General features: G+C 40.3%; 8 non-coding genes across 8 annotated transcripts; all 8 read left to right on the forward strand.

The window, feature by feature from the left end:
* Positions 1 to 546: 546 nt before the first annotated feature.
* Positions 547 to 618, forward strand: trnaq-uug (transfer RNA glutamine (anticodon UUG)). The gene has a single exon. It is a non-coding gene; the product is annotated as a tRNA-Gln (tRNA).
* A 1,183-nt stretch (positions 619 to 1,801) lies between these two features.
* Positions 1,802 to 1,873, forward strand: trnaq-uug (transfer RNA glutamine (anticodon UUG)). The gene has a single exon. It is a non-coding gene; the product is annotated as a tRNA-Gln (tRNA).
* Positions 1,874 to 2,690: 817 nt separating this feature from the next.
* On the forward strand, positions 2,691 to 2,762 carry trnap-cgg (transfer RNA proline (anticodon CGG)). The gene has a single exon. It is a non-coding gene; the product is annotated as a tRNA-Pro (tRNA).
* Positions 2,763 to 3,945: 1,183 nt separating this feature from the next.
* trnap-cgg (transfer RNA proline (anticodon CGG)) lies at positions 3,946 to 4,017 on the forward strand. The gene has a single exon. It is a non-coding gene; the product is annotated as a tRNA-Pro (tRNA).
* Positions 4,018 to 5,200: 1,183 nt separating this feature from the next.
* Positions 5,201 to 5,272, forward strand: trnap-cgg (transfer RNA proline (anticodon CGG)). Its single transcript has one exon. It is a non-coding gene; the product is annotated as a tRNA-Pro (tRNA).
* Positions 5,273 to 6,455: 1,183 nt separating this feature from the next.
* Positions 6,456 to 6,527, forward strand: trnap-cgg (transfer RNA proline (anticodon CGG)). Its single transcript has one exon. It is a non-coding gene; the product is annotated as a tRNA-Pro (tRNA).
* Positions 6,528 to 6,822: 295 nt separating this feature from the next.
* Positions 6,823 to 6,894, forward strand: trnaq-uug (transfer RNA glutamine (anticodon UUG)). The gene has a single exon. It is a non-coding gene; the product is annotated as a tRNA-Gln (tRNA).
* Positions 6,895 to 7,712: 818 nt separating this feature from the next.
* On the forward strand, positions 7,713 to 7,784 carry trnap-cgg (transfer RNA proline (anticodon CGG)). Its single transcript has one exon. It is a non-coding gene; the product is annotated as a tRNA-Pro (tRNA).
* The last annotated feature ends 203 nt before the right edge of the window (positions 7,785 to 7,987 follow it).

Here is a 7,987-nt window from a genome sequence, read left to right on the forward strand (position 1 = left end):
CACAGGACATCTGCAACTATTTTTGCATTTCAAAGTAAGACTTTAATGCAGGCTGAATGGAGAATGAATACTTTCAGTTGGTGGCAATAAGTTGGAATTATACAATTGTTCTTAAACGCTTGTGCCCATGCAAATCATTTGACCAACTTCAGAAATCGAAATATCAATAAAGTTAATTGTGGCTCGTTGGTCTAGGGGTATGATTCTCGCTATGGGTGTGAGAGGTCCCGGGTTAAAATCCCGGAAGAGCCCTCTGTTCCATTGTCGAAGATGTCTGAAGTTTTGCAGGATTGACACAAGCTATCTTGAAATGCTTCAGGATTCCCTTTGAAGACTGTTAAACAAGGTGTTCCTGGAAGGCTAGGGAATACATTCTTCTTTGGTATTAGTTGCCATCAACCCGCCAACCTGCTTTCATTGGAAATAAAATATATTGGAATATATCTTGAGGCAAATACAACAGGGCAGGTCGATGCTGAAATGCAATAAGGAGTATATATTTTTCACACTTTAGATACATTGTATTCATCAGTTTGTTTTTATGTAGGTTCCATGGTGTAATGGTTAGCACTCTGGACTTTGAATCCAGTGATCCGAGTTCAAATCTCGGTGGAGCCTTGTAGATCTAAAATACTTCCCAAAGCAACAGTATTTACATTAGGCCTCTTCTCTCCGCGAGTAATCCTAGAGGCTACCAGATATTTAAACTCTGCAATGTTACTCTAGTCAAACGCTTCACAGGAGTCTTATTAAACACAACGTACATTCATACGCCTTAGAAGCTCATTAAGGTAAGTCACCCATTCAACTTTGAATACTTCTTATGATCGAGCATTGATTCTCATTTGCGTAAGTCAGTCCCAACTGGGTAAATGAGAATGAAACATAAACAAACAAGACCTTGTGCAATTCTTCAAAGAATGTTGTCGTTTTCTGATGGGATTCTAATTATTTAAGCGAGACATTGTCAGTCCACAGTATTTCCTTTGGAGAAATGAGTTTCAAATTAGTCTTCTGACGCAGGTCACTGACTAGCAGTGGTGAGATTTGAACCCACGCCTCCTAAGAGACTGCAGCCTAAATCCAGCACCTTAGACCCCTCGGCCACGCTACCACAAATTATGTGCTTTATTAATGAAATTTCAAAATGATGCTTCAGTTCAAAGGGGTTGCCTGCACTTGCAAGGATTTGAAGCAACGCCTCCTTGAACTGGAGCCTATATCCAGCACCTTGGCCAACTCGACAACACTTTATCACAGGATATCTGCAACTATTTTTGAATTTCAAAGTAAGACTTTAATGCAGGCTGAATGGAGAATGAATACTTTAAGTTGGTGGCAATAAGTTGGAATTATACAATTGTTCTTAAACGCTTGTGCCCATGCAAATCATTTGACCAACTTCAGAAATCGAAATATCAATAAAGTTAATTGTGGCTCGTTGGTCTAGGGGTATGATTCTCGCTATGGGTGTGAGAGGTCCCGGGTTAAAATCCCGGAAGAGCCCTCAGTTCCAGTGTCGAAGATGTCTGAAGTTTTGCAGGATTGACACAAGCTATCTTGAAATGCTTCAGGATTCCCTTTGAAGACTGTTAAACAAGGTGTTCCTGGAAGGCTATGGAATACATTCTTCTTTGGTATTAGTTGCCATCAACCCGCCAACCTGTTTCATTTGAAATAAAATATATTGGAACATATCTTGAGGCAAATACAACAGGGCAGGTCGATGCTGAAATGCAATAAGGAGTATATATTTTTCACACTTTAGATAAATTTGTATTCATCAGTTTATTTTTTTGAAGGTTCCATGGTGTAATGGTTAGCACTCTGGACTTTGAATCCAGTGATCCGAGTTCAAATCTCGGTGGAGCCTTGTAGATCTAAAATACTTCCCAAAGCAACAGTATTCACATTAGGCCTCTTCTCTCCGCGAGTAATCCTAGAGGCTACCAGATATTTAAACTCTGCAATGTTACTCTAGTCAAACGCTTCACAGGAGTCTTATTAAACACAACGTACATTCATACGCCTTAGAAGCTCATTAAGGTAAGTCACCCATTCAACTTTGAATACTTCTTATGATCGAGCATTGATTCTCATTTGCGTAAGTCAGTCCCAACTGGGTAAATGAGAATGAAACATAAACAAACCGGACCCTGTGCAATTCTTCAAAGAATGTTGTCGTTTTCTGATGGGATTCTAATTATTTAAGCGAGACATTGTCAGTCCACAGTATTTCCTTTGGAGGAAAGAGTTTCAATATAGTCTTTGTACACAGGTCACTGACTAGCAGTGGTGAGATTTGAACCCACGCCTCCTAAGAGACTGGAGCCTAAATCCAGCACCTTAGACCCCTCGCCCACGCTACCACAAATTATGTGCTTTATTAATGAAATTTCAAAATGATGCTTCAGTTCAAAGGGGTTGCCTGCACTTGCAAGGATTTGAAGCAACGCCTCCTTGAACAGGAGCCTATATCCAGCACCTTGGCCAACTCGACAACACTTTATCACAGGACATCTGCAACTATTTTTGCATTTCAAAGTAAGACTGTAATGCAGGCTGAATGGAGAATGAATACTTTAAGTTGGTGGCAATAAGTTGGAATTATACAATTGTTCTTAAACGCTTGTGCCCATGCAAATCATTTGACCAACTTCAGAAATCGAAATATCAATAAAGTTATTTGTGGCTCGTTGGTCTAGGGGTATGATTCTCGCTTCGGGTGCGAGAGGTCCCGGGTTCAAATCCCGGACGAGCCCTCAGTTCCATTGTCGAAGATGTCTGAAGTCTTGCAGGATTGACACAAGCTATCTTGAAATGCTTCAGGATTCCCTTTAAAGACTGTTAAACAAGGTGTTCCTGGAAGGCTATGGAATACATTCTTCTTTGGTATTAGTTGCCATCAACCCGCCAACCTGTTTCATTTGAAATAAAATATATTGGAACATATCTTGAGGCAAATACAACAGGGCAGGTCGATGCTGAAATGCAATAAGGAGTATATATTTTTCACACTTTAGATACATTTGTATTCATCAGTTTGTTTTTATGTAGGTTCCATGGTGTAATGGTTAGTACTCTGGACTTTGAATCCCGTGATCAGAGTTCAAATCTCAGTGGAGCCTTGTAGATCTAAAATACTTCCCAAAGCATCAGTATTTACATTAGGCCTCTTCTCTCCGCGAGTGATCCTAGAGGCTACCAGATATTTAAACTCTGCAATGTTACTCTAGTCAAACGCTTCACAGGAGTCTTATTAAACATAACGTACATTCATACGCCTTAGAAGCTCATTAAGGTAAGTCACCCATTCAACTTTGAATACTTCTTATGATCGAGCATTGATTCTCATTTGCGTAAGTCAGTCCCAACTGGGTAAATGAGAATGAAACATAAACAAACAAGACCTTGTGCAATTCTTCAAAGAATGTTGTCGTTTTCTGATGGGATTCTAATTATTTAAGCGAGACATTGTCAGTCCACAGTATTTCCTTTGGAGAAATGAGTTTCAAATTAGTCTTTGGACGCAGGTCACTGACTAGCAGTGGTGAGATTTGAACCCACGCCTCCTAAGAGACTGCAGCCTAAATCCAGCACCTTAGACCCCTCGGCCACGCTACCACAAATTATGTGCTTTATTAATGAAATTTCAAAATGATGCTTCAGTTCAAAGGGGTTGCCTGCACTTGCAAGGATTTGAAGCAACGCCTCCTTGAACTGGAGCCTATATCCAGCACCTTGGCCAACTCGACAACACTTTATCACAGGACACCTGCAACTATTTTTGCATTTCAAAGTAAGTCTGTAATGCAGGCTGAATGGAGAATGAATACTTTAAGTTGGTGGCAATAAGTTGGAATTATACAATTGTTCTTAAACGCTTGTGCCCATGCAAATCATTTGACCAACTTCAGAAATCGAAATATCAATAAAGTTATTTGTGGCTTGTTGGTCTAGGGGTATGATTCTCGCTTCGGGTGTGAGAGGTCCCGGTTTCAAATCCCGGACGAGCCCTCAGTTCCAATGTCGAAGAAGTCTGAAGTCTTGCAGGATTGACACAAGCTATCTTGAAAGGCTTCAGGATTCCCTTTAAAGACTGTTAAACAAGGTATTCCTGGAAGGCTATGGAAAACATTCTTCTTTGGTATTAGTTGCCATCAACCCGCCAACCTGTTTCATTTGAAATAAAATATATTGGAACATATCTTGAGGCAAATACAACAGGGCAGGTCGATGCTGAAATGCAATAAGGAGTATATATTTTTCACACTTTAGATAAATTTGTATTCATCAGTTTGTTTTTATGTAGGTTCCATGGTGTAATGGTTAGTACTCTGGACTGTGAATCCCGTGATCAGAGTTCAAATCTCGGTGGAGCCTTGTAGATCTTAAATACTTCCCAAAGCAACAGTATTTACATTAGGCCTCTTCTCTCCGCGAGTAATCCTAGAGGCTACCAGATATTTAAACTCTGCAATGTTACTCTAGTCAAACGCTTCACAGGAGTCTTATTAAACACAACGTACATTCATACGCCTTAGAAGCTCATTAAGGTAAGTCACCCATTCAACTTTGAATACTTCTTATGATCGAGCATTGATTCTCATTTGCGTAAGTCAGTCCCAACTGGGTAAATGAGAATGAAACATAAACAAACCGGACCCTGTGCAATTCTTCAAAGAATGTTGTCGTTTTCTGATGGGATTCTAATTATTTAAGCGAGACATTGTCAGTCCACAGTATTTCCTTTGGAGGAAAGAGTTTCAAAATAGTCTTTGTACACAGGTCACTGACTAGCAGTGGTGAGATTTGAACCCACGCCTCCTAAGAGACTGGAGCCTAAATCCAGCACCTTAGACCCCTCGCCCACGCTACCACAAATTATGTGCTTTATTAATGAAATTTCAAAATGATGCTTCAGTTCAAAGGGGTTGCCTGCACTTGCAAGGATTTGAAGCAACGCCTCCTTGAACAGGAGCCTATATCCAGCACCTTGGCCAACTCGACAACACTTTATCACAGGACATCTGCAACTATTTTTGCATTTCAAAGTAAGACTGTAATGCAGGCTGAATGGAGAATGAATACTTTAAGTTGGTGGCAATAAGTTGGAATTATACAATTGTTCTTAAACGCTTGTGCCCATGCAAATCATTTGACCAACTTCAGAAATCGAAATATCAATAAAGTTATTTGTGGCTCGTTGGTCTAGGGGTATGATTCTCGCTTCGGGTGCGAGAGGTCCCGGGTTCAAATCCTGGACGAGCCCTCAGTTCCATTGTCGAAGATGTCTGAAGTCTTGCAGGATTGACACAAGCTATCTTGAAATGCTTCAGGATTCCCTTTAAAGACTGTTAAACAAGGTGTTCCTGGAAGGCTATGGAATACATTCTTCTTTGGTATTAGTTGCCATCAACCCGCCAACCTGTTTCATTTGAAATAAAATATATTGGAACATATCTTGAGGCAAATACAACAGGGCAGGTCGATGCTGAAATGCAATAAGGAGTATATATTTTTCACACTTTAGATACATTTGTATTCATCAGTTTGTTTTTATGTAGGTTCCATGGTGTAATGGTTAGTACTCTGGACTTTGAATCCCGTGATCCGAGTTCAAATCTCAGTGGAGCCTTGTAGATCTAAAATACTTCCCAAAGCATCAGTATTTACATTAGGCCTCTTCTCTCCGCGAGTAATCCTAGAGGCTACCAGATATTTAAACTCTGCAATGTTACTCTAGTCAAACGCTTCACAGGAGTCTTATTAAACATAACGTACATTCATACGCCTTAGAAGCTCATTAAGGTAAGTCACCCATTCAACTTTGAATACTTCTTATGATCGAGCATTGATTCTCATTTGCGTAAGTCAGTCCCAACTGGGTAAATGAGAATGAAACATAAACAAACAAGACCTTGTGCAATTCTTCAAAGAATGTTGTCGTTTTCTGATGGGATTCTAATTATTTAAGCGAGACATTGTCAGTCCACAGTATTTCCTTTGGAGAAATGAGTTTCAAATTAGTCTTTGGACGCAGGTCACTGACTAGCAGTGGTGAGATTTGAACCCACGCCTCCTAAGAGACTGCAGCCTAAATCCAGCACCTTAGACCCCTCGGCCACGCTACCACAAATTATGTGCTTTATTAATGAAATTTCAAAATGATGCTTCAGTTCAAAGGGGTTGCCTGCACTTGCAAGGATTTGAAGCAACGCCTCCTTGAACTGGAGCCTATATCCAGCACCTTGGCCAACTCGACAACACTTTATCACAGGACACCTGCAACTATTTTTGCATTTCAAAGTAAGTCTGTAATGCAGGCTGAATGGAGAATGAATACTTTAAGTTGGTGGCAATAAGTTGGAATTATACAATTGTTCTTAAACGCTTGTGCCCATGCAAATCATTTGACCAACTTCAGAAATCGAAATATCAATAAAGTTATTTGTGGCTCGTTGGTCTAGGGGTATGATTCTCGCTTCGGGTGCGAGAGGTCCCGGGTTCAAATCCCGGACGAGCCCTCAGTTCCATTGTCGAAGATGTCTGAAGTCTTGCAGGATTGACACAAGCTATCTTGCAAATGCTTCAGGATTCCCTTTAAAGACTGTTAAACAAGGTATTCCTGGAAGGCTATGGAATACATTCTTCTTTGGTATTAGTTGCCATCAACCCGCCAACCTGTTTCATTTGAAATAAAATATATTGGAACATATCTTGAGGCAAATACAACAGGGCAGGTCGATGCTGAAATGCAATAAGGAGTATATATTTTTCACACTTTAGATAAATTTGTATTCATCAGTTTGTTTTTATGTAGGTTCCATGGTGTAATGGTTAGCACTCTGGACTTTGAATCCAGTGATCAGAGTTCAAATCTCGGTGGAGCCTTGTAGATCTAAAATACTTCCCAAAGCAACAGTATTTACATTAGGCCTCTTCTCTCCGCGAGTAATCCTAGAGGCTACCAGATATTTAAACTCTGCAATGTTACTCTAGTCAAACGCTTCACAGGAGTCTTATTAAACACAACGTACATTCATACGCCTTAGAAGCTCATTAAGGTAAGTCACCCATTCAACTTTGAATACTTCTTATGATCGAGCATTGATTCTCATTTGCGTAAGTCAGTCCCAACTGGGTAAATGAGAATGAAACATAAACAAACCGGACCCTGTGCAATTCTTCAAAGAATGTTGTCGTTTTCTGATGGGATTCTAATTATTTAAGCGAGACATTGTCAGTCCACAGTATTTCCTTTGGAGGAAAGAGTTTCAAAATAGTCTTTGTACACAGGTCACTGACTAGCAGTGGTGAGATTTGAACCCACGCCTCCTAAGAGACTGGAGCCTAAATCCAGCACCTTAGACCCCTCGGCCCACGCTACCACAAATTATGTGCTTTATTAATGAAATTTCAAAATGATGCTTCAGTTCAAAGGGGTTGCCTGCACTTGCAAGGATTTGAAGCAACGCCTCCTTGAACAGGAGCCTATATCCAGCACCTTGGCCAACTCGACAACACTTTATCACAGGACATCTGCAACTATTTTTGCATTTCAAAGTAAGACTGTAATGCAGGCTGAATGGAGAATGAATACTTTAAGTTGGTGGCAATAAGTTGGAATTATACAATTGTTCTTAAACGCTTGTGCCCATGCAAATCATTTGACCAACTTCAGAAATCGAAATATCAATAAAGTTATTTGTGGCTCGTTGGTCTAGGGGTATGATTCTCGCTTCGGGTGCGAGAGGTCCCGGGTTCAAATCCCGGACGAGCCCTCAGTTCCATTGTCGAAGATGTCTGAAGTCTTGCAGGATTGACACAAGCTATCTTGAAATGCTTCAGGATTCCCTTTAAAGACTGTTAAACAAGGTGTTCCTGGAAGGCTATGGAATACATTCTTCTTTGGTATTAGTTGCCATCAACCCGCCAACCTGTTTCATTTGAAATAAAATATATTGGAACATATCTTGAGGCAAAT

Source organism: Gadus morhua, chromosome 22 (genome assembly GCF_902167405.1).
Source record: "Gadus morhua chromosome 22, gadMor3.0, whole genome shotgun sequence".
Taxonomy (NCBI): domain Eukaryota; kingdom Metazoa; phylum Chordata; class Actinopteri; order Gadiformes; family Gadidae; genus Gadus; species Gadus morhua.